The 25,503-nt window shown below is 40.1% G+C and overlaps 1 pseudogene; it reads left to right on the top strand.

Moving 5' to 3' along the window:
- Positions 1-23,903, top strand: part of LOC149219970 (phosphoenolpyruvate carboxylase kinase 2 pseudogene) — a 31,860-nt pseudogene extending 7,957 nt beyond the window's left edge.
- Positions 23,904-25,503: the final 1,600 nt, after the last annotated feature.

Raw genomic sequence — 25,503 nt, 5'->3', positions numbered from 1 at the left:
CAAGAAGAGTCAAGACTCGTTTCCAGAGGCAAGATTACAAATCTAACTAAAGAATCTCAAGCCTTTGCATCCCCCTCAAATAATAATAGAAGAAGGCCTATTTTTGGAAGATTTCAAAGAAGTATTGGAAGCATTAGAGGAAATTTAAGCCTAAAAGTGGTCTCCTATGGAAAAGTAATAAAATAATAGTTAAAATAATAAAATAAGAGAGATGAATTTTGGAGGGAAAATAAGAAAACTACTTTTTTAATTGTATTTTTGTATTATCTCCTTATAGGTTTACTCAAATTTCAAGTGTAGACACTCATTGGATGCATAATTAAATTATGCATCCAACGAGTATCTATCATGCATACTTTTGAGAAGACCCATATTGATAAAAATTGAAGATACATTAAAAAAAAACGTGTTCAAGCCAGAAATACAATTAAAAAAGTAGTTTTCTTCTTTTCCCTCCAAAATATTTACATGTACCTTTTTTTAAATTTAAATTATTTTGATTGGTTTACATATTATGAGATGGAAATTCCGTGAAAATTTCATGGGCACTTTTAGGCTAAAATTTCCTCTAATGAAGACCTAATTCAAGACTTGCTCCAAGATCTACTCCAAGAAGGGAACCTACTCCACTAAGAGGACCTCCTCCTCCCTCTCAAGATAGAAGAGATAGAAGAGATCTAACAAATGTTCAATCCTATCATTGCCAAGCATATGGTCACTATCAAAATGACTGTCCTCAAAGGAATCAAAGGAATGACTATCAAAGGAATAATGATCGAAAGAGGAAAGGGAAACATCATGCTTCTGCAACTGACCTTGATGAATCATCTCATAAGAGGAGGCCTAGAAAGAATGATTATGATGATGAATACTCATTTTATTCTTCTTTTACATGTTCCATTGTAGGTCATGATGAAATATGGTTGGTGGACAGTGGTGCCTCTAGGCACATGACTGGAATTCATGAGAACCTCTCTAAATTGGTTGAAAATAATGTAGGTCAAAGAATTGAGATTTGAGATAATGGAAAATACGAAGTGTTACAAAACATTTTTTCACTGTCCCTGTACTCCCCGTCCACGATCCTGGAGGACCTCTACAGTATTCCCGACATGCTTTCCTGTCATGAAGAAACTTCCATTGTGTCCCTCTTCATGATCAGAACAATTCCCTTTTGCATCATTTCCAAAAAATCTTTTGTTTATCCCAGTTTACAAGACCAGCGCTAATGGTCCATGTCCTCCTCGTGCCGATATGCATGGTTTACAACTAACCCTAGCGCCGATTGGATCGACTGATCCCTTTTCAGTCGCGTCGATCCTCTTTTGGAAAGTTTTTTAAATATGGAGCCGAAGCTTTGAGCTCTAGAAGCTTCGTAACGTAAGTTTGGTCCGGATGGAGTCGAAGAGATCAGTTTGGGCTCCTTTCCCCTATTAGGATGGAACTAATCCAAGAGATAGGGCCTTCTCCCATGAGAAGAGGAACCATCTCCCCTCCATCCCAGCTATATAAACCTCTATTTTTCCCAAGCACAAGTTAGCTTTTAGTCCTAATTAAGTTCTGGCTGAGGTTTTGATTTTAGAGTAGCCAGCAAGCTACCCATCATTTGTAGCTTTCTAGTTTGTGTTTAAGGGAGAATTGTTAGCTTGGTTTGGTGTGAAGACTAAAGGGAAGAGCCTTGAGACTACCATTGTCGAGGCTATCCATGAGATGCTAGCAGAAGTGTGGGAACCTGGATATGTCGGAGGAGAACAACAACATCAAGACATTGGTTGTAATCTCTTCTTGAACTAATATAGATGCAACTATTGATTGATTTTCTAAATGAAATTTCATCTCACATATTTATGGCTTAATGTTTCTTGACCTGTTAAGTAGGCTGAATACAATATTGTATTCTATTACGTTTGTTGTTTGCTATCGTTTGCTTGTTTCAGGTGTGCGAAGGAAGGAAAAAAAAGATAGCTGGAGCGAGGAAGCATAATCATCACCAAGCGGAATAGCGTTCTAAGAGGTAGGCCCTCTTAATTGATTCTAGCCTAAGGAAATATTCCATAGATTGTCTGCTTGTGACTAGACCCTCTCTCTTGGGCTAGAGAAATTGTTTGTGTCCACACTTAGAATTTACCTGCATCACAAATTGGCGACCATAGTGGGGATCCAATCCTTTTGTTTGATTGGTTGTAATTTCATGGTTTTGTGTGAACTTTTCTAGTATCACCATTTCCCTCTAGTGTTCTTTGCTTTGCTTAGTTTACTGCTCCGAGTCTGAAATTTATAGTAGCAAGTCTAGTTTTTACCTGAAGAAATTTTTATTTTTTCTTTGAATCCTCGGCCAATGCGGTATTTTCTAAAACAGTCGCGCTGATCGGATTGAGTTTCACCAAAACAGTCGCGCCGACCCCCCTCTGGCGCTTGTTTTCAGTTAGGCAGTCGCGTCGATGCCTGTAGGTGGAGATTAGGGTTTACCCCAGATCTCAACCAGTGTGTCTTTCTCTCTTGATTTCTGCCTCTTAGCTTGTTTTAGGCTATTTCTCCCTGACTGGAAAGCTTGATTTGGCTTGGTTTGTGTGCTTGTTGGTTTTCCTTCTTTTGCTTGATTTCTTGAGTCTTTGGATGGTTAGTGGCTCTAGGACATCTAGCTTGTCATCCATCCCGTTGATTGTGAACTCAGTGAGTCAAGTTGTTGGTAAATTTACTCCTTGCATTTCGTTTGTAGTCCTCTTATTGCTTTGATCTCCATCATTCAAGTTTGAATAGTTTCGTTTGATTGTTCAAATGTCTCTTTTCCAGCATATATCACATTACTTGTCTCGTTTTTGGTAGAGTCATTGCATCATTGGTTTGGAAGAAGATATTTTTTGTGTGTTTTCGTTTTCTTGAGGGTTGATTGTCTCAAAAACTTTTTCATTGAAGTGTTTTACAAAAAAATCATTTTTGTCATTTCATGAAAAGTACACAATTCTAGTTTGTTGTGTCAATGTGTTACGTTACTTAGCATCATTGGAGACTAGAATTGCATTTTCATTTGAAAAGAAAAAGAATTATATTTACCTTTTGGAAGGACTGCTTGAAGTGCACTTGTTAGGAAAATAGGAATTGGGAAGAGCTTTTTTCATTGTTTTGTTTTCGAAAAGTGAAGTAGTGAAAAAATCATTTTGTTTTTAGTTGCTTGGTTGTTTACATTTGATTGTGTTTTCTACCCTCTCTAGTGTAAACAATTCATCGAATTGAAAGAGTCTTGTCTCATTTAGCTGCATACAGGATTTTTTCGAGTCACATCGCTAAGGCTTGAAAACCGATACATAATTCAAGATAAACTTTAAAATGAACTCAATTAACCTATGGCGCATTTGAAACCTAACGATCATACCTAGAAGGTCTAGGCTAGAGACGTATTCCAGCGTCTTTAAATTTAGCAGTTGTTGTTTTCTCTGGCACTAGACAGTGCTAGTACGGACTTGTGCATATAAAGGGAGACCCCACTAGGTTGCAATCCTTTATCTATAGGAAGCCGAGTCTACCGCCTTGTAAACGTGATACACCAAACATAACATTCAGGGAGATTGCCTCCCCGTACTTCTCGGTTTGACGAGAGGTATTCTGCAGTTCATGGTTACCTGGTAATCCTTTTGCCTAGATTATCCCGAGAAGTCGTTTTGATATTTTTGACTCTTTAAATTTAAAAGATCATCGAGCACTTGTCCTTTCGAGCTCATTAACTCCGAAAGCGACTAGAGTCATCTTTTGTCCTTTTCTCGACTCTTAAAACATTAAAAGGCAAAGTTTGTTGAAAATAATACTGAGAGGGGGGGGGGGGGTGAATCAGTATTATCAAGTTCTTTTAACAAATCTTCCTTATTTACACTTTGAATTATTTTTGCATATCAGTACCATAAAATAATGAGCATGAACAAGAAAAACAGATAGTCACACCAAAGAACACCAGATATAAGGTGGAAACCCAATGTGGGCGAAAACCACCTGCTGCAATATGTCTCTATCTTCTTTCAAATTAGAAACTCTTGTTACAATGATTTTGTACTCGTGCAGTCCTTTACCAGTACGCAGGCTGCAACCTGCAGAGAGCTACAACTCTCTCTCGTTTTCCAGTCTCTCCTGGAAGGGAGCTACAACCCCCTACTTCCTTTCTTTCAAGGACCACTTTTCATAAATTTTCAAACTGGATCCAACAACAACATTGAAGCTCATAATCAAACAACCTTCTGAATCACCCAATCACCAGATCCATACATATACAATGATATTATGAGAGTTATCAACCAGATCTAGTACATAAAGATAAGTCATTAATCATGCTGTTATCTGAACTCAATACCAGTAACCAAACATCAGTTATGCACCCAAAACCCTGCAGAATAGTCAAAGGCAGTTAAAACAAATTTTAAGCAGGGATCACAACTTCACTGGTATAGATCTGCGGATATTTGTACTACCTCCGCACCTGCGCCTTCTGTGGCGCTGCGACCACCGCACCTGCGCCTTCTGTGGCGCCGCGACCACCGCACCTGCGCCTTCTGTGGCGCCTCCGCACTGCGCCTTCTGTGGCGCCTCCGCACTGCGCTTTCTATGGTGCCTCTGCACTGCGCCTCCGCACTGTGCCTTCTGTGGCGCCTCTGTGGCGTCTCCGCACTGCGCCTTCTGTGGCGCCTTCGCACTGCGCCTTCTGTGGCGCCTCTGTGGCGTCTCCGCACTGCGCCTTCTGTGGCGCCTCCGCACTGCGCCTTCTGTGGCGCCTCCGCACTGTGCCTTCTGTGGCGCCTCTGTGGCGTCTCCGCACTGCGCCTTCTGTGGCGCCTCCGCACTGTGCCTTCTGTGGCGCCTCTGTGGCGTCTCCGCACTGCGCCTTCTGTGGCGCCTCTGTGGCGTCTCCGCACTGCGCCTTCTGTGGCGCCTCTGTGGCGTCTCCGCACTGCGCCTTCTGTGGCGCCTCCGCACTGCGCCTTCTGTGGCGCCTCCGCACTTCCGCAGCTGCAGTGCTCGAGAGATCACCCTTCACAGATTCGCTTTCAACTTCCCTTTCATAGATCAAACTTTTAAAACAATAACCCAATATTTCAGATCTTAAGATATTCAATTTGCAAGAATGAATTAGCAAAGTGATCTCCTTTGCTTTATATAGGCAAGCTTCTTCCTAAAATCATGGATCAATACCATAGATAACCAATACAAGGGGCCCAAAAACATGGGGCTCAATAATACCAAGGACTAACCACCATGGACCAAAGGTAAGTTCTCCAACATATACACACTTTTGACGAGGTACCATGGTCCAAAACCATAGGTTCAAATACCAAGGACTAACTACCATGGACCAAAGGTAAGTTCTCCAACATGAAAGTGCGTGAACTTTTTCTCTACATGAAATAAACTTTTCTCTGCATAAAAGTGCGTGAACTTTTCTCTACATGAAATAAACTTTTCTCTGCATATAAGTGCGTGAACTTTTCTCTACATAGAATAAGATTTTCTTTGCATATAAGTGCGTGAACTTTTCTACACTATAATTTATCATCTGAGATGAGTGGGTTGCCATCAAGTACAGCATATGTATCATAAATCCATACCAGAATCATAATGCCAACAATCTCCCCCTTTGGACTTGATGGCAACCTCAAAATCTTCAGCTCATTCTCCCCCTTTGACATCAAGGGCAAAGGGTTATGCTCCCCCTAAGAGCATGCTCCCCCTGAATATGAACCAGATCTGTAAAGAAGAAACATAATCCACCAAACACCATAAATGACCATGAAAGAGATAGAGACATATTGCAGTAATATTCAGATCAACATCCATGATCGCCTTCTGTACATCCTCCATAATGCCAACAATGCATTATAAGCTCCCCCTGAACCAGTGCTATTTGATCTTCAACCAATCCGCAACCCAGCACATGTACGCATATTCCCGTACAACCAACAATCAGAAGAGATTCAACAACAAGATGATGCATCAACAACCCCTAGCTTTTGCCTGAGGTATTCCAAAGTCTCCCTGGGCAATGGTTTGGTGAGTATATCAGCAACTTGTTCCTTAGAAGGAACATACCCCAACTTGACCTTCTGTTCAAGCACTTGTTCCCGAAGAAAATGATACTTGATTGGTATGTGCTTGGTTTTTGAATGCATGACTGGGTTCTTTGAGATGCTGATTGCACTTGTGTTATCACATAAGATGGAGATAGGTGGTGTACAAGTGATTTGAAAATCCTGCAAGGTCTGCATCATCCAAAGGAGTTGAGTGCAACAAGATGCAGCAGCAACATATTCTGCTTCAGCTGTAGATAAGGCAATCGAGCTCTGTTTCTTGCTAAACCAAGATACTAGTCTGGAACCCATAAAGAATGCGCCACCACTTGTGCTCTTCCTGTCATCCACGCTTCCGGCCCAATCGGCATCTGTATAAGCATGAAGTGTGAGATTTGTATCTCTAGGATACCATAAACCATAATTTTGAGTCCCTTGAAGATATTTGAAAATTCTCTTCACTGCCTGAAGATGAGTCTCCTTCGGATTTGCCTGAAATCTTCCAACTATTCCAACTGCATGCATGATGTCCGGTCGGGTACCTGTCAGATAAAGTAGACTTCCAATCATAGATCTGTAGGTTGGTTGATGTACTACTGCAGATTCATCATTTGCACTGAGGCTACATCCTGTGACCATGGGTGTACATACTGGTTTTGCATCTTCCATGCCATATTTCTTCAAAATCTGTTTGAGATACTTGGTTTGAGACAAAAAGATTCCTCCTTCCTTTTGTTGGATTTGCAAACCAAGGAAATATGTCAGTTCTCCCAGCAAGGACATTTCAAATTCTTTCTGCATGACCAAGGCAAAGCTTTGACTCATAGCTTCTTCATTGCTGCCAAAGATAATGTCATCTACATACACAACAAGTATTAGCAATTTGTCATTTTCAACTTTTATATAAAGATTGCTATCTGCTGATCCTTTTGAAAAACCTTGTTGATGAAGATATTTGTCCAAATGATAGTACCAAGCCCTTGGAGCTTGTTTGAGACCATAGAGAGCCTTTTTCAATCTGCATACAAGATTTGGATCATTTCCAAGAATGAAACCATCTGGCTGCTCAATATATACTTCTTCTTCTAAGTCTCCATTCAGAAAGGCTGATTTCACGTCCATTTGAAATACTTTGAAGTTTTGAAAGCTTGAGAGAGCAAGGAACATTCAGATGGCCTCAAGTCTTGCAACAGGAGCAAAGGTTTCTTCAAAATCTATTCCTTCTTGCTGTGCATACCCTTTACAAACAAGTCTGGCCTTGTTTCTAATTACTTCTCCATTTTCATTCAATTTATTTTTGAAGACCCATTTTGTTCCTATAACATTCTTATCTTTTGGTCTAGGAACCAACTCCCAAGTGTTGTTCTTTTCGATCTGCTCAAGTTCTTCATCCATTGCTTTGACCCAACATTCATCTTTGCATGCCTCTTTCACATTTTGTGGTTCAGTGGAAGAGAGTAATGCCAAATAGCTTGAAGCTTCTGCAATTGTTCTTCTTGTTTGTACACCTGCTTCTTTCTGCCCCACAATCTGAGATTCTGGATGATTCTTCTGAACATATCTGGATGGAGTCTTCTCTTCTATTCTTGTCTGCTCCTCTGGTTCTTCTTGAGGTTCTTCTTCTTCATCATTCTGTCTTTGAGGGTAGCCTTCATCTTCTTCGATGTCTTCATGATGTACTTGCCTAGGAATGTATCCCTTCTCATCAACCACTACATCAATGCTGTCAACAATTCCGCCAAGTCTTTTATTGTAGCACTTGTATGCTTTGCTATGTGGAGAATAACCAAGAAGAATGCCTTCATCTGCTCTAGGTTCAAGTTTGCCAAGTTGCTCATCAGTATTCTTAATATAACATTTGCTCCCAAAGATTTTGAAGTGCTTCACCGAAGGAGTCTCACCACACCAGAGCTCATGAGGGGTTTGAGTGCTGTTAACACGGACATTTGTTTTGTTGAGAATAACAACCGCAGCATGTGCAGCTTCACCCCAGAAAGTTGCGGGAGTACCCGACTCATCAAGCATAGCACGAGCCATTTGTTGGACTGTTCTGTTCATTCTTTCCACAACTCCATTTTGCTGAGGAGTTCTAGCTGTAGAGAATTCTCTTCTTATCCCATGTTCTTCACAGAAATCGAAAAATTCATTCGAGGTAAACTCCCCACCTCTGTCAGATCTGAGGCACTTAATTTTGTATCCTGATTCATTTTCAACCAAGGCTTTGAAGGATTTGAATTTTTCGAATGCTTCATCTTTGTGCTTCATTAGTCCTAACCAGACAAACCTGGAGAAATCGTCAATGAATAATATCAAGTATTCTTCTCCTCGAGGTGTTCTTTTTCTGAATGGACCACATGTATCTGTATGTAATAGCTCAAGAGGCATGCTAGCTGATCCTTCCTTCTCTGGAAAATTAGTTCTGGTTTGCTTTCCAAATTGACATGATTTGCATATGGTGTTGTCTGGAATTTTGATATCTGGAAGATCGCGAACTGCCTGATATTTGCATGCTTTCCTTATTTGTGAAAAGCTTAGATGCCCCAACCTCCGATGCCATAGCCAGTGTTCATCATCCTTGCTTAGATAGCATTGTTGTTGTCCTTCTTCAAATACGTATAGATTATTTGGAGTTCTTTTACCTTTGATCACCGTTTTACCTGTATCAAGATCACGAACAAGACATCCATTTGTTCTAAATATCACCTCGGTTCCTTGATCACACATCTGGCTGACACTTAGAAGATTATGTTTCAATCCATCAACATACAAAACATTTCCAGCCTTGACCTTTTCTTTTAACTGAGCAGTGCCTTTTCCTTTTATAGTTGCAGGAGTATCATTTCCAAAAGAAACTTTCTTTCCCTTTTCTAGAGCAGAATATGACTCAAGTTTTTCTTTATCACCTGTCATATGCTTCAAACATCCACTGTCAATGTACCATAGATTTTCCTGTCCCTCTGCATAGAATGCTATCCCACATCTTTCTGTTTGTGGTTCCTTTATTCTCCATGTTTTGGTGTTTGAGGCTTGTTCCTTTGTCTGCTGAAACCTGCTCCTGCGTTTAGAATCTTCATGACCAAAGTTATTGCAAATAGAACATTCAACTTCATTTTCAAGAGCCGAAAAGTTGTTATAGGTCCTTTTTGTAATCCCGATCATACTTCTTTGTTTTTGAGCTTCTCTAGTCATGATTGTTTCATATGAAACACATTGAGCTGCTTTGTGACCAAAGTTATGGCAAGAGAAACATTGTCCATTGAAGAAATTTCTGTGGTTATCAAATCTACCGGCCAAATGATTGTAATTTCTATTGTCATCCATTCTTGAACTAAATTGAGAAGATTTTACCTGTGGCTGGTTGTAGCTTTTTTTCACCCTTAAAACGGATTGCCCTTGATAGTCTCTGTTTGCAATTCGTCCCTGCCTTGCCTGATGGTCTTCATTGTGCTTTTGCTCATTCCTTCTTGCTGCATCAAGATAACTTTTTGAAGTGGTTGCTTGAGAAGTTTCTCCATTATAGCCCAGACCTGTCTTGTTTAGTGGAGAACGCTGTACATTGATAATCTCATCCAAAGTTTCAGATCCTTTGACAAACTTAAGATTAATAACTTTTGTTTTCTCAATCTCTTTTCTAAGACCAACAATTTCACCTTCTAATTTTTCAAGATGTTTTTCCTTTTCATCAATTTGAAATTGTAGAGTATCAATGATCATATTCTTTTCTTCTATACATCTCTTGAGTCTAGTAATTTCTTCAAAAAGGCTATCCACATCTATAGCATCCATATAATCATCATCTTCAAATGCCATTAACAGTTTATAGTCATTACCTTGTTCATCTTCATCACTAATCGATAGACCATCACTATCTTCATGAGTGTAGTAACTTTTCTTGTTTGCACTCTGTTTCTTGTTCCATCTAGCAGGTTCCTTTCCTTTATCCTTATAAGGACATTTTGCAGCATAATGACCTACTCTTCCACAAGCAAAACATTTAAAAGGTAACTTACCTCTGAACCTTCCAGAACCCCTTTGAAGATTTCTGACAAAATTTGATTCTTCTTCTTCTTCTTCTGGCACGTGACTTGCTTCATAGTAATCTCCTTTGCCTGAAGCCTTGAAAGCCGCTTCTCTTCTGTCTGATGGACCTCCCTTTCTCATTTCATAAGCAGTTAGAATTCCATGTAGTTGAGACATGGTGAGAGTTTGTAGATTTTCTTTTTCCTCTATAGCGGACACTTTAGATTCAAACTTGGGGGACAAGGATCTTAGGACTTTTTCAACCACAATAGCCTCTTTTATTTCGTCACCCAAGTTTTTCATGCAGTTAACAATTTCATCTACCCTAAGGAAATAGTTAGCCACACTTTCATCATTATACATTCTGAGATTCTCATACTGAATCCTGAAAGTTTGAAGTTTAGCACGCTTTACCTGTTCGTCTCCTTTATAGCTCGTGACAATTTTGTCCCATATTTCTTTTGCGGATTTATAGTGCATTACCTTCACGAATTCCGATTGGGATAAGCATCCCAATAGAGTATTGACTGCTTTCGCATTTGTTTCATATTTCTTCTTCTCGGTCGAATCTGTAGGAGTAGCTGAAGGAAAAGTGTAGCCTGTCTCTATGATATCCCAAACTTCTGTACCAAGAGATTGAAGATAGGCAGTAACTCTTATCTTCCAATAATTGAAGTTCGTCCCATCAAAAATTGGTGGCCTGATTGATGCTTCTCTCTCGTAGTTGCTCATGATGAATGATCTACCTTCAAGCGATCAAGCTTCTCTGAAGGACCTGCTCTGATACCAATTGTTGAAAATAATACTGAGAGGGGGGGGGGGGTGAATCAGTATTATCAAGTTCTTTTAACAAATCTTCCTTATTTACACTTTGAATTATTTTTGCATATCAGTACCATAAAATAATGAGCATGAACAAGAAAAACAGATAGTCACACCAAAGAACACCAGATATAAGGTGGAAACCCAATGTGGGTGAAAACCACCTGCTGCAATATGTCTCTATCTTCTTTCAAATTAGAAACTCCTGTTACAATGATTTTGTACTGGTGCAGTCCTTTACCAGTACGCAGGCTGCAACCTGCAGAGAGCTACAACTCTCTCTCTTTTTCCAGTCTCTCCTGGAAAGGAGCTACAACCCCCTACTTCTTTTCTTTCAAGGACCACTTTTCATAAATTTTCAAATTGGATCCAACAACAACATTGAAGCTCATAATCAAACAACCTTCTGAATCACCCAATCACCAGATCCATACATATACAATGATATTATGAGAGTTATCAACCAGATCTAGTACATAAAGATAAGTCATTAATCATGCTATTATCTGAACTCAATACCAGTAACCAAACATCAGTTATGCACCCAAAACCCTGCAGAATAGTCAAAGGCAGTTAAAACAAATTTTAAGCAGGGATCGCAACTTCACTGGTATAGATCTGCGGATATCTGTACTACCTCCGCACCTGCGCCTTCTGTGGCGCCGCGACCACCGCACCTGCGCCTTATGTGGCGCCTCTGCACTGCGCCTTCTGTGGCGCCTCCGCACTGTGCTTTCTGTTGCGCCTCTGCACTACACCTCCGCACTGCGCCTTCTGTGGCGTCTCCGCACTGCGCCTTCTATGGTGCCTCCGCACTGCGCCTTCTGTGGCGCCTCTGTGGCGTCTCCGCACTGCGCCTTCTGTGGTGCCTCCGCACTGCGCCTTCTGTGGCGCCTTTGTGGCGTCTCCGCACTGCGCCTTCTGTGGCGCCTCCGCACTGCGCCTTCTGTGGCGCCTCCACACTGCGCCTTCTGTGGCGCCTCTGTGGCGTCTCCGCACTGCGCCTTCTGTGGCGCCTCCGCACTGTGCCTTCTGTGGCGCCTCTGTGGCGTCTCCGCACTGCGCCTTCTGTGGCGCCTCTGTGGCGTCTCCGCACTGCACCTTCTGTGGCACCTCCGCACTACACCTTCTGTGGCGCCTTCGCACTTCCGCAGCTGCAGTGCTCGAGAGATCACCCTTCACAGATTCGCTTTCAACTTCCCTTTCATAGATCAAACTTTTAAAACAATAACCCAATATTTCAGATCTTAAGATATTCGATTTGCAAGAATGAATTAGCCAAGTGATCTCCTTTGCTTTATATAGGCAAGCTTCTTCCTAAAATCATGGATCAATACCATAGATAACCAATACAAGGGGCCCAAAAACATGGGGCTCAATAATACCAAGGACTAACCACCATGGACCAAAGGTAAGTTCTTCAACATATACACACTTTTGACGAGGTACCATGGTCCAAAACCATAGGTTCAAATACCAAGGACTAACTACCATGGACCAAAGGTAAGTTCTCCAACATGAAAGTGCGTGAACTTTTTCTCTACATGAAATAAACTTTTCTCTACATGAAATAAACTTTTCTCTGCATAAAAGTGCGTGAACTTTTCTCTACATGAAATAAACTTTTCTCTGCATATAAGTGCGTGAACTTTTCTCTACATAGAATAAGCTTTTCTCTGCATATAAGTGCGTGAACTTTTCTGCACTATAATTTATCATCTGAGATGAGTGGGTTGCCATCAAGTACAACATATGTATCATAAAGCCATACCAGAATCATAATGCCAACAAAGTTTTATTTCAGTGTTTTAAAATTAACTTCCCACGAAATATTCCTGGTAAAATTTATCTTCCTTAGTAATTCTTTAGGGTCGATTCCAATGGAAAAATTTCCAGAGTCCACTAGTCAAGGATTCCCCTCGGATGGGAATCCTGGTCCTTTTCCTTCTTTTGGAAATGTTGGTGCTCCTTATATGGCAACATTGTCCCTTCCTGGGTTAACCATTGGTTTACCTGTCTGGTTGTTTTCGACCTTGGTGGTCTCGAGCATCCTGACTCCTACCCAAACATCTCCTTCATTTGAATCACATCATGTTGATTCTAAAGTTGACCTCTCACCTTCTTCCCCTATTTCTTCACCTTCTTCTTCTAATTCGCCTGGTGAAAGTTTCAAATCTAGTAACTAGGAGGCTAAGAAGAAGAAGAAGAAGAGGAAGACGAAGAAGTCAGATAAGTGAGAGGCCAACTGTGCAGCTATTGCTCTAAACGCACTTCCTGTCGAAAAACCTTTCGATCCTCCACGGAAGGTTAGATTCCCTTACAAGATGTGTAAGGGTGACCATCTCCTTCAAGACTATCCTAGCATCCCCAGAGTCTTAGAGGCATGGTCTCAATACCTGAATCGACCATCCCCGTCAACCTCTGGAGATCATTTCGATGCTACACCTTCAGCTAACGATGGTAAGAAGAAAGGGAAGATTAGATTCCCTTGTAGGTTATGTGAAGGAGATAATCTTCTTCACCTTTGTCCTCTTATGGATAAAGCTTCCAAAGTTTTGGAAAACCTTGCAGCTCCTCAACCCCAACTTCTTGTTGGTTATCAGAAGTTGTCTTCTGACCCTCTCCCGATTGATAAAGAGATTGACTTGGATTCATCTCTTGTATTTCCTGCTCTTCCTGAGTGAGACTCTCTTGTGTTTGTTCTCGACCAACCATTGGTTGAAAAAAGTGTTGACTTGGTCCCGCCACCAGTTGATCACTCTATTCCGGAAGAGAGTGGTGATCATACTGCTCATGTTCTTCTTGTCTCCTCAGATTCTCATGAATCGAAGAGTGACCCTCCCATCCCAGTTGTTCAGGAGAGTCCTTCTCCTTATCCTGCAGAGCATGGGGGAAATCATATGATACCCCCACAAAGTAGTTTTGTCGTCTCTTTCGATTGGAGTAAATTGATTGCTTTTCGCCTTCCATATTATGTGCCTTTCCAGATCACGGTACAAGCTTATAATATGGTAGTACATGGCACTATATTAGATGAAGGCGTGTCTGTTAGAATCATGTCTTCTACTACTTGGCAAGCTTTGGGTTCACCACAGCTTATGCTTGTCACCCAAAATCTGTTGGCTTTCAACAGAGGAACTAGCCAACCTTTAGGGATCCTTCTAAATTTCCCTATTACTTTGGGAGGAAAGACCATCTATATAGACATGATGGTAGTCCAAGGTCCCTTAGATTTCAATATTCTCCTTGGGCGCGACTATGTTTATGTCATGGGAGCTCTTGTTTATTCACTTTTCCGTGTGGTTTGTTTTCCGCACGAAGGGAGAATTGTGACTATTGATCAACTATCGTTCATTTGTCACCAGGTGCCTCCTTTGCAACCATCGTCCCCTATCGGCTCTTATTTGCGAGCAATACCTTCCCTGCCACAGGTCAATTATTTGGCTACCTGTTTTGTCTCCACATCTGCTGATGATCACACAGATGGTATAGTACATTATGTACTGGGGGCATTGGAACCCGATCTGTCTATGGTACCAATTGACATGTATTCCTCCCAGAGCATCATTCTTCCGTCTAGTGAAGACCTCTTGGGAGGCATGTTCTCATATGGTTCATGAACAAATGTGGTGAGGATAGTTCTTTTACTGTGTCAACCTCGTTAAAAAATGAAACAACTCCCTTTCCCAAATCGCGTCTTTGATTAAGATCTCGTAAAATCCCAGTTGAGTCTTTCCTGGATCTCTAAAGTGAACCTTCATTCCATCCACTTAGCTTAATGAAATGAATCTTGGGGGGCATGTACCCCGAATTGAGTCATTATGCGAGGGGCATGCAAACTTATCTCAAGCATAGTTTTTCATTTCAAGCTTGTGTAAACATGAAACTAAATCCAAGTAGAGTTCTCCATGGTTCAAGCTTGTGTAAAAATGAACCCATGCCCGATTTACATCTCGTGATTTCCATTTTAATCAGCTGATTTCTACTAGATGAGCCTTGGTTGTTTTATTCCATCGTCACCATCTCTTTGGCCGATCATATGCTTTCACTTGGTTGTTTTTCCTTTCCTGAGGAACCGCAACAATGAGTGGTTTTATTAGCCAACCTCTTGACCATTACATGTTTTGAGTAGTTCCTCCATTGTCGGAACCCGTTGCTACCCTTTATACCACTCGTTCCTCCAAGAAAAATCACCTTTAAGCTCTTTTCTGACTCGTAAAAGATGAAAATATTGCCGAGTATTTTTCCCTTTTTGACTCTTAAATTGAATAAAATGGGGGGTATGCTTTCAATCTCTTTTCTGACTCTTTAAACATGAAAATATTGTCAAGCTCTTGTCGTTTTGAACTCGTAAAAGGCCGCGAAACATCGTTTACCCAGTATACGATTACCCCTTTTTTGGGCTGGGATAAACTATTTACAAAAATGGTACTCCTTGAATGAAATGGTCAAGTGGTTCTCTCAAGTATCGTTTTCTACCTTTTCGGGCTCGAGAGATACAAATGTACGAAAAGGGACCATGTGGAGTTTTCTTTTTTGTGTCTTTTTCAAACTCTCTAAACATGAAAAAGATACCGAGTTACACCTTTGTTAGACTCATTAAATCACTAAACGACATTGGATTCGTCACCATGATGAACATGAGCTTCTCCTTCCTAGGGCTCACTAAATTTACTAGGTTGGATTCGTCAGAAGGATGAACTTACAGTGCAAGCATATGCTATCCCCTTCAATCTTAACAAATAATTGGGGTACCTGCCAGAAATGGTGGGGGAAAATTAGAAATCCTATCAGTCGTGTTGGCAACTCACTATTGAACATGACACTTTCTGCTTCATGTCAGGTTGGGATATCCTCCTTTTCATCATTGACCTTCCTAGGTTGGGCCACTCATTTTTTGCCTTCCATTTGATCTCTGCCACGTCATCATGACCACCGATCCTATGGATCCCAAAGCTGCCAAACTCTGGAATCGTGTCGTCGATATGTTCAAGAGTTAGTCCCTCTACAGTTACACTTACTCCTGATCCTCTGTATCATCTAAAATTGTTTGCATCCCTTTGTCTCGTGTCGATGATGTGGGATACATCATGGCCTTCCTTCGACATGGTCACTTCTTATCGACTTCAGCTCATTATCCAGGAAGTTGGACGAGAGACTCCCTTCTAATACCTTAGAGCTTACATGCCCTAATGGCAAGTTCTTCACACTCGATGACAAGTTCACATCATTGGCTTTCGATCGGGTGATTTCACGAGTGTTCGACATCAATTCCTTTATTCACATTCCGTGAACTATGCTACCAGTACCTTGAGAGCCATTGTCATTATTGGTGGTTTCTCTCGCGCTTGTTAACAGTTCACATCATTGACCGGTAATCAAGCGACTTCCTAGCATGTTCGACTTCAACACATTCATTTGCATGTTAGGATTTGTACTTTGATCGGGTCATTTGGAGCGCAAGACCCTGGGCTAAGATTACATTAAGTCCAAGTTGTGAGGCGATGTGACATGATCATGTTGATATACATGTCTCTTTCATATGGATGGCTGCGACCATACCATGAGTTGTTATATGTGATCCTTCTCATTATTGGATGGCTGCGACCATACCTTGGTTTCATTATGATCCTTTTTGTTGGATGGCTGCGCCCATGCCTTGGATCCATTTACATGATCATTCTATGGATGGCTGCGTCCATACCACGATTCATGTATTACTCAGAGTTTTCAGTGATGTATATGTATCTATGCTTGCTTGCAGGTTATCCGACGACAGAATCTGGTTCCTCGCACGCATTGGTAAAGCATTTCACTCCTCACTCTAGTTTGGCCTTCATTCTTTAGGGGGCATCTGTTACACAACATTTTGTCACTATCCCTGTAATCCCCATCCACGATCCTGAAGGACCTCTACAGTATTCCTGACATGATTTCTTATCATGAAGAAACTCTCACTGTGTCCCTCTTCATGATCAAAACAATTCCCTTTTGTATCATTTCCCAAAAATCTTCTATTTATCCCAGTTTACAAGACCGGCGCTAATGACCCGTGTCCTCCTCACGCCGATATGCAAGGTTTACAACTATCCCTAGCGCCGATCGGATCGACTGAGCCCTTTCTCAGTCGCGCTGATCCTCTTTTGGAATTTTTTTTTAAATATGGAGCCGAAGCTTCCAGCTCTAGAAGATTCGTAACGGAAGTCTGGTAAATGGTTAGGCCGATGGAGTCGAAGAGATCAGTTTGGGTTCCTTTCCCCTATTAGGATGGAAATAATCCAAGAGATAAGGCCTTCTCCCATGAGAAGAGGAACCATATCCCCTCCCTCCCAGCTATATAAACCTCTCTTTTTCCCAAGCACAATTTAGCTTTTAGTCCTAATTAAGTTCTGGCTGAGGTTTTGATTTTGGAGTAGCCAGCAAGCTACCCATAGTTTGTAGCTTTCTAGTTTGTGTTTAAGGGATAATTGTGAGTTTGGTTTGGTGTGAAGACTAAAGGGAAGAGCCTTGAGACTACCATTGTTGAGGCTATCCATGAGATGCTAGCAGAAGTGTGGGAACTTGGATATGTCGGACGAGAACAATGACGTCAAGACATCGGTTATAATATCTTCTTGAACTAATATAGATGCAACTATTGATTGATTTCCTACATGAAATGTCATCTCACATATTTATGGCTTAATGTTTCTTGACTTGTTAAGTAGGATGAATACAATATTGTATGCTATTACGTTTGTTGTTTGTTGTTGTTTGCTTGTTTCAGGTGTGCGAAGGAAGGAAACAAAATATAGCTGGAGTGAGGAAGCAGAATCATCACCAAGCATAATAACGTTATAAGAGGTAGGCCCTCTTAATTGATTCTAGCCTAAGGAAATCTTCCATAGATTGTATGTTTGTGACTAGACCCGCTCTCTCAGGCTAGAGGAATCGTTTGTGTCCACACTTAGAATTTACCTGCATCACACGAAGTTAATGGAATTGGTTTGTCATCCTTCCAATTGGAATCAAGAGGTAATGTATCTATTAACAATATTTTATACGTTCCTAGTTTGAAGAAGAACTTGTTGTCTATTTCATCTCTTGAGGATAAAGGATATAGAATTTCTCTTGTGGATGGACAAGTTCTAGTATGGAAGAAGGATGCCTCTTTTGAATCTATTAAAGTCAACGTGTACGAATTGGAGGCCTATATTGTCTCCTTGGTCGCTCAATCCAAGCCCTATTACATAACACCACTGGTCTTTGTGAGCTATGGCATCGAACGTACGCTCTTGTTCATTATAAAGCTTTATCTAGATTTAAATATTTTATTAAAGGTGTACCTGAAATTAAGATTGAGCATGATGGATTTTGCAAGGGATGTGCCATTGGGAAAAATGTTAAAGGAAGATGTAATAGCAATGATAGTAGATCCAAAGGAATCTTGGATCTTGTGCACTCTAATGTTTGTGGGCCTATGTTTATCAAGACCTTGGGTGGAAATTTGTGTTATGTCTCTTTTATTGATGATTACTCTTGTAAGACATGGATTTATCTCTTGAAATCCAAGGATGAAGTATTTGAAAAGTTTTGAGAATTCAAAGCACAAGTTGAAAATGCTATAGGAAGAAGGATCAAGACTCTAAGGTCTGACAATGGAGGAGAATATGTATCCAAGGAATTGATTGATTTTTGCAAGGATGTTGGAATTAAGAGGGAGTTGATAGTTCCCTACTATCCTCAACAAAATAGAATTATCGAAAGGAATAATAGGACTATTATGGAAGCTAACAAGGCTATGCTTGATGATTAAGAGTTGCCTATGTTTCTTTGGGGAGAAGTTGCAGGAATAGTTGTTTATGCTCAAAATAGATGCCCACATCGAATCTTGGACTACAAGACTCTTGAAGAAGTCTTCATAGGTGAGAGACCAAATGTTGAACACTTGATAATTTTTGGTTTTCCTATTTATGTGCATGTGCCCAAGAAGAAAAGGACGAAATTGGAACCTTCGGGGAAGAAAGGAACTTTTGTTGGCTACAATAAAAATTCAAATGCCTTTATGGTCTATGTTCCAGGACAACATTCTATTGAAACTTGCAGGGATGTTATATTTGATAAAGATGTTTCTTTCTAGAAGTCCAAGGGTTCACATTTGGACTCTGATGATGAGATGTAGGTGGCTCCAAATAATGTGGAATCGAAATCTAAAGACCCTGAACCAATGGATCAAAATTCTCATGAAGAGTATGATGATCATGAACTTTTTGACTCTCCAAGAGCCACTATACCTAAGACTAGAAAGAGACCTACATTGCTTGAAATTGCATTGAAGGAAGCTGAAGGACATGTTGCTCCTCGTGGGACCTTTAGGGAAAGCAAGAAGCCAAAGAAATATTCTGGTTATGCAACAATGATATGTAATATCATTGAGTTTGATCCCTCCACATATGAAGACGCAAATGAGCATCAAGTTTGGAAAGATGTTATGACTGAAGAGTATCAATCTATATTGAAGAATAATAATTGGGAAATTTTGCCAAGGCCTGAAGGGAAATATGTTGTGTCTTCCAAATGGATCTACAAAATCAAGCATTGAGATTATGGAAGTGTTGAAAAATATGAAGCAAGATTTGTGGTCGGAGTATTCTCCGAGAAAGAGGGAGAGGATTATGAAGACACATTTTCTCCCTTTCCATATATGCTTCTATTAGATCTGTCATTGCTCTTACTTCTATTGCAGGTTGGAAATTGCATCAAATGGATGTCAAAATTTCTTTTCTGAATGGAGTCATTGACGAGGAAGTATATATTGAGCAACCTCAAGGATTTAAGGTCCATGATAGAGAAACACATGTTTGCAAATTGAAGAAATCCCTGTATGGGCTGAAGAAAAATCCTCATGCATGGTACTCCCATATTGATGGTTATTTGTTAAGTCTTGGTTTCAAGAAGAGAAATATTGATCCGAACATGTACTTCAAATTTCTTGAAGTCGAGCCCTTGATTTTGTTGTTTTATGTAGATGATATGTTTCTGATAGGTGCTGAAGTTATGATTTTCTAGTGTAAGAAGGAGTTGATTTCTAAATTTGAGATGAAGGATCTTGGTCTTATGCATTATTATTTGGGATTGGAAATTTTGCAAAAGCCTAATGGAATCTTTTTTGGCCAAGGAAAGTACATTATTAAGATCCTTCAGAAATTTGGCATGATGGATTGTAAGTCCATGGACACTCCTATGGTGACGAATTTGAAGAAGATCTAGGACTGTGATTCTGATTTGATTGATCCCTCTATGTATCAAAAATTGATTGGCTCATTGAACTATCTTGTGAACACTATACCTAATATTTGTTATGTTGTGAACACATTGAGCCAATTCTTGGTTGAGTCCCGACATTTGCACTAGGCTGCAACAAAACATATATTGAGATATTTGTGTTGTACCATTGAATATGATCTGATATATGCTTCTAATGGAGAATGGAGACTGCATGGTTTCACTGATGTTGATTGGGTTGGAAGCTCTGATGATTGAAAGAGAAACTCTAGATTCTATTTTAGCCTAGGCTCTGCTATGATTTCATGGTCTAGTATAAAGAAAACTTATGTTGCTATGAGTATGGCTAAAGTTGAGTATATAACTACATGTTCATCATGTTATGAAGTTATGTGGCTTCAAAAGTTGTTTACTAGATTGTTTGATCAAGTGTTAGAATTGACCATTATATATTGTGATAATCAAAGTTGTGTAAATCTTTCTGAGAACCCAATGTTTCATGACAAGGTGAAGCACATTAAGATCAAGTATCATTACATCTAGAATATTGCCTAGAGGGGAGTTGTGAGGCTTGAGTATGTCCCTATTGATGAGAAAATTGTTGATGTTTTGACAAAGCCATTGTCCCGGATGAAGTTTTCTTATTTCGGAGAACAACTTGGAGTTGTTGTGAACCCCTCTCTGAGAGAGAGGGAGCACTAATTGTACAACATCATATGTTTAACAATCTTCCTTGGGCTGCAGATGAGAGACCTATGGATTGGTTATGAAGATTTTCACTCTCTTAGGTTAGTTGACTAAGAGACCAGTGATTCTGGTCGGGGAGCTTTATTTTGAGGCATGGAGTGATCCCTTGGGTCATGATGATTGAGAGATCAGTTTGGTTGGGAACATTGACTTTGTGATCTCTCCCTTAGGCAGTTTTTGAGAGACCTATGGATTGGTCAGGGAGATTGATCTTCATAGAGAGAGAGACTTGTACTTGTGATCTCTCCCTTGGGATATGGCTGAGATACCTATGGATTGGTCGTAGAGATTGAATTTGAGAGAGAATGAAAAGTGCCTCCCTAGCTAAGAGGGGTGTTGAAAAATGGGTAGCTATGGTCAGTATTTTCATTTGCAAATTAATGGAGAAATGATGAATTTTTTATGTTTGACCAAGTCGGACCCACATGTGTAAAAGCCACCTCCTAAGACACATATAAATAAGAGCTTATTCGACTTCATTTGGAAGCATCTCATCACATGTCATTCAATTTTAAATAGCAAGGAGACATCCACACGTGAGAAGAAGTCAAAGTAGAATTTGTTCTGCATTGACCAACCTTCTAGTTTTCTATTTGACCAACATTGACTTTGGGAAGGCTACTTCTATTTGACCAAGTTCTTAGTCCTCCTTGGAAGTCAAATTTTTTAGGGATACTTTGACTCTATTTGACTATGAATTTTCTCCTGTTCCTGGGCTTGTTGACCACAAGTTGACCTCAAGTCAACTTTGTACTTTGATTGAGGTTTGACTAGTTCGTTGAATGTAATTTTGAGGAAATTTCAAGACCAAAGTTTAGTGCCTTTTTTTAGCTACCTCAGGCTGAAATTCAGCCCCTCTATTATAGACTTTGACTTTGGCCAACGTTCCATATTCTCTCTCCTTTGACTAATTTGGCTTGGAGGTATTGAGGTCAGAATTTGGAATCTTGTTTGGGAATATTTTGATGTACTTTTGATGAACTGAATTTCTTTCTCAGAAGGAAATATTGGTTGGGTTTTCCCTCTTGTGAGATTTTCCCTAGCTACTAGACTAATTTTTGTGTCTCTTGTCTCTTGTTTTACCGTTCATTGTGATCTCTATTGCTCTATTGATGAAAGTGAATGGTTGAAATTTTTCATGGATAACTGCTTATTGATTGGAATGCTATAAGAAGTCAAATTGTATCATTGGAAGTAGTTATCAATTTGAAAAAATGTACCGGTCTTGTTTGCACTAGAATCTCAACACCAAGGATTGTGAATTCTAGAGTCCCAAACACCCAACAACAAGCTCAACTTGTCACCTTCTTGCTCCTCTCCATCTACAAGAATGAGTGCACACTCTCTCAACAAGATGTTGGTCTCAGGTTGTTCAGTCCATAGCTTGGCCTCCTACACTATACATACAAGCTTGCCACTCACCAAAAGAAATCCCATGCCCTCTTTGATACACCCAAGCTCATTGACACGGTGTTGAAACCCTTCCTCTCTGAAACTTAATTAAATCTGAATGTCAAACACGATTTCGAAATTGCCCAAATGAATGCCCTTAATACACATTTGCATGGTGGGTGGGTGCCACGTTGCCTTCATTAATGATGGATTACCGAGCACCCACATCAATCCTTATGCTCTATGTTTCTGTCACCCCATGAAGCATCATATATTATACTTTAGCTTAACTAATTATTAATATTAATATAAAATAATTATTACGATTAGTGTGTTTCCCTCTGGGAAGAACTTATGTGCCATCGTGTAATGTTTTGTGTTGTTGATATGATATGTTAGACGATTAAAACAATTTCCACCTTTGGATCATTATAAGTTGTGTTAAATGTTGCGTTGAAAGTTCATTGTTGGAAGTTCATTACAGTAAACGTTGGCTGAAGTTCGTTACAGTAACTGCCCATGCTTCTCAAAGAAGATGAATATATTTCGGTGGCGCTTACTACCAGACGCCTAGATTTTTACTACGTTACCAATTGCAAGAGGAAGTGATCGACAGAGGGAGGTTCGGGGTGATAAGGAGATGCTTGAACAAGCAAAGTGGGCAACAGGCCGCCTGCAAGACCATAAAAAATCAGATCTTCTTCAAGATTCATTCGACAGAGAATGCCTCGACAACGAAATCAAGATCATGCAGTATGTTGCAGGTCACCCCGCTGTGGTTGCCCTTCACGATGCTTATGAGGATGATGAGTTTGTCCACTTGGTAATGGAGTTATGCTCTGGCGGAGATCTGTTCGACAAAATCATTAGCAGGAATAATAGAGTACCCTTCTCCGAAGAGGAGGCCGCCACCATCCTGCAAAAGCTCATGGAGGCCATCAGCTACTGCCACTCCATTGGAATCGTCCACCGAGATATCAAACCTGACAACATTCTCTTAACCGATCATTCTAGTTCCCTTTCTCAAATCAAGCTTGCAGACTTTGGGCACGCCTCCTTTTTCTCTCCAGGTATGTTTATTATGTTTTCCCCCTTTCGTTGCCATGCAAGTCCATGAAATTTTTGGGTTTGGATCACTGAATCCCATGGTTGAAATTCTCATATTAATGAATGCAGGGGAAGAATTAATGCAAGGAATTGTGGGTACTCCGTATTACATAGCACCGGAGGTGTTGGGAGGGAAGGATTACAATGAGAAAGTGGATGTTTGGAGCGCAGGGGTGATCCTGTACATAATGCTGAGTGGAGTTGCCCCTTTTGTGGGAGAAACACCACAGGAGATATTTGAGGCAGTCCTGTGTGGGCACCTTCGTTTCCCAATTGATCGGTGGCTCTCAATATCTCAGTCTGCCAAGGACTTGATACGCCAGATGTTATCCAGAGACGTCACCAAGAGACTCAGTGCAGACCAAGTGCTAGGTATTCCCTCTTTTATACCATTAATGGTGAATATTGCAGCTTGTAGTTGGGTTTTGTTAGATCCATGAAATATTAATGATAAATATTTGTTTTGATGCAGAGAATCCATGGATCACCACTCATTCCCTATGAAATCTGGTCTAATTTGACTGGGCCACAATTTTTTTGGGTGTGAATTGTAGAAGTGAGAAATATAGAATGGATTCCGGAAAACGATGAGATGTTGTGTTGTATAATGTTGTAAAGCTTAGTAGTCAATTGAGCCTGTGCTAGAGAATCGGGTTTGATGCTAGCCATATCCCTTATGGTGTGTTGTTCACCCGAATCCTTAAATCAAGCATAGTCACTTTGCTGTTAAAAATAGTACCTTACGATGGAAGAACCCATTTGGTCTTTTGGTTTGGGTTATGTTGAAGCCTCAAAATTGTGCTGCTCCACCATGGGGGATAACCACCTGGGCTGGAACTTAAAGACAACTCCTTTTCCGTTTGATGTGGTGGCTCTGACTGGGGATGATGGGACCAGTTTCCCAGAGTGGGTTTGAAAATGAGAATGGGTGGTTTTCAAGCGATTGCAATAAGAATAATGATAACTAAATGACCTATTCTAAAATACAAATCTCTAGCTAAATTAATCTAATATAAACCCGGGGTATTCTGTGCGATATGCGATCTAAAAAGATATCTGTTTGGTATGTGATAATAAAGATCATTCACGTATTAAACAAAGATGATAACATGTAAAAAGTATTTCTTTGACTAAATAGTTAGTCAAATAAATGTATAAACTATATCGCATATATTTAATGATCATATATGAAAATAAATACTTTCATCTAGGCATCATACAGTAGTGCAATTAACACATAACAGAAAGAACATACTCCATATATAATTCATGAAAATGAAATGTTATCACTAATTTAACAAAACAGAACTGATCATACAAGATAAAAGTACCATATGTGTGAGGTTCTGCTCATTTGACTAGTGACATAGATCAACTCCTTTCTTCAAATCAAATTATTCTCCAAGCATACAGTAGTGCATCAACAAAGGAAAGTAGTTTGATATTCAAAAGTAATGACCATGTTCCATAATTTCATCAAGGAATTCACAAAATTACAGAAGTGCATTCTTTGCAAATGTTTTTGATAAAATTATGGACCCTTCTCTAAATGCATGAGAAGGGTATAAATACTATCTAACTAAAGTTCAAAAATAGATTATACAAAATATCTGAGGAGGTTTCAAACAACCTTCCTCTTAACTAGAAACTAACTCTAAAAATAAAAGTGATTTGATGACCAGAGGTTATAAAGATGTCTTGTTGCCTGTCAGCTTTTCCTTTAGGTCGCATATATTGGCCATTGGTTTTACTTGAAGAGGTGCCCCGAATTGCGTCATGCCCTGTCCTGCAAAGACGACACCTGTGAGAGGTGGCAGCATCCTTTGTGTTGAATTGAGTGAACAATTCAAAGTCATAATTTGGCTGTGAGGTTTGACAAGGAATTACCAATATGCCTCCCAGTCATTCTTTGATAATTTTGTGATCACCTCCCTTTGGATTTTCTTCTTTGCCTTCCAGTTTTTATCCAAGTCATTCAAATCTGGTAGTGACTTTGGGTTACCTTATTTTATCAAGTTGGTCATATGTAAAGTGTGATTGACTGCATTTACTATATTTTTAGCCAGTCCTGCTACTCTTCCTACTTCCAATTCTTCCTGCTTGA

The sequence above is a fragment of the Pinus tabuliformis genome, chromosome Q (genome assembly GCF_031772625.1).
Source record: "Pinus tabuliformis cultivar Carrire ecotype Pingquan chromosome Q, CPIR1, whole genome shotgun sequence".
Taxonomy (NCBI): domain Eukaryota; kingdom Viridiplantae; phylum Streptophyta; class Pinopsida; order Pinales; family Pinaceae; genus Pinus; species Pinus tabuliformis.
This window is presented reverse-complemented; position numbering and strand designations above follow the sequence as displayed.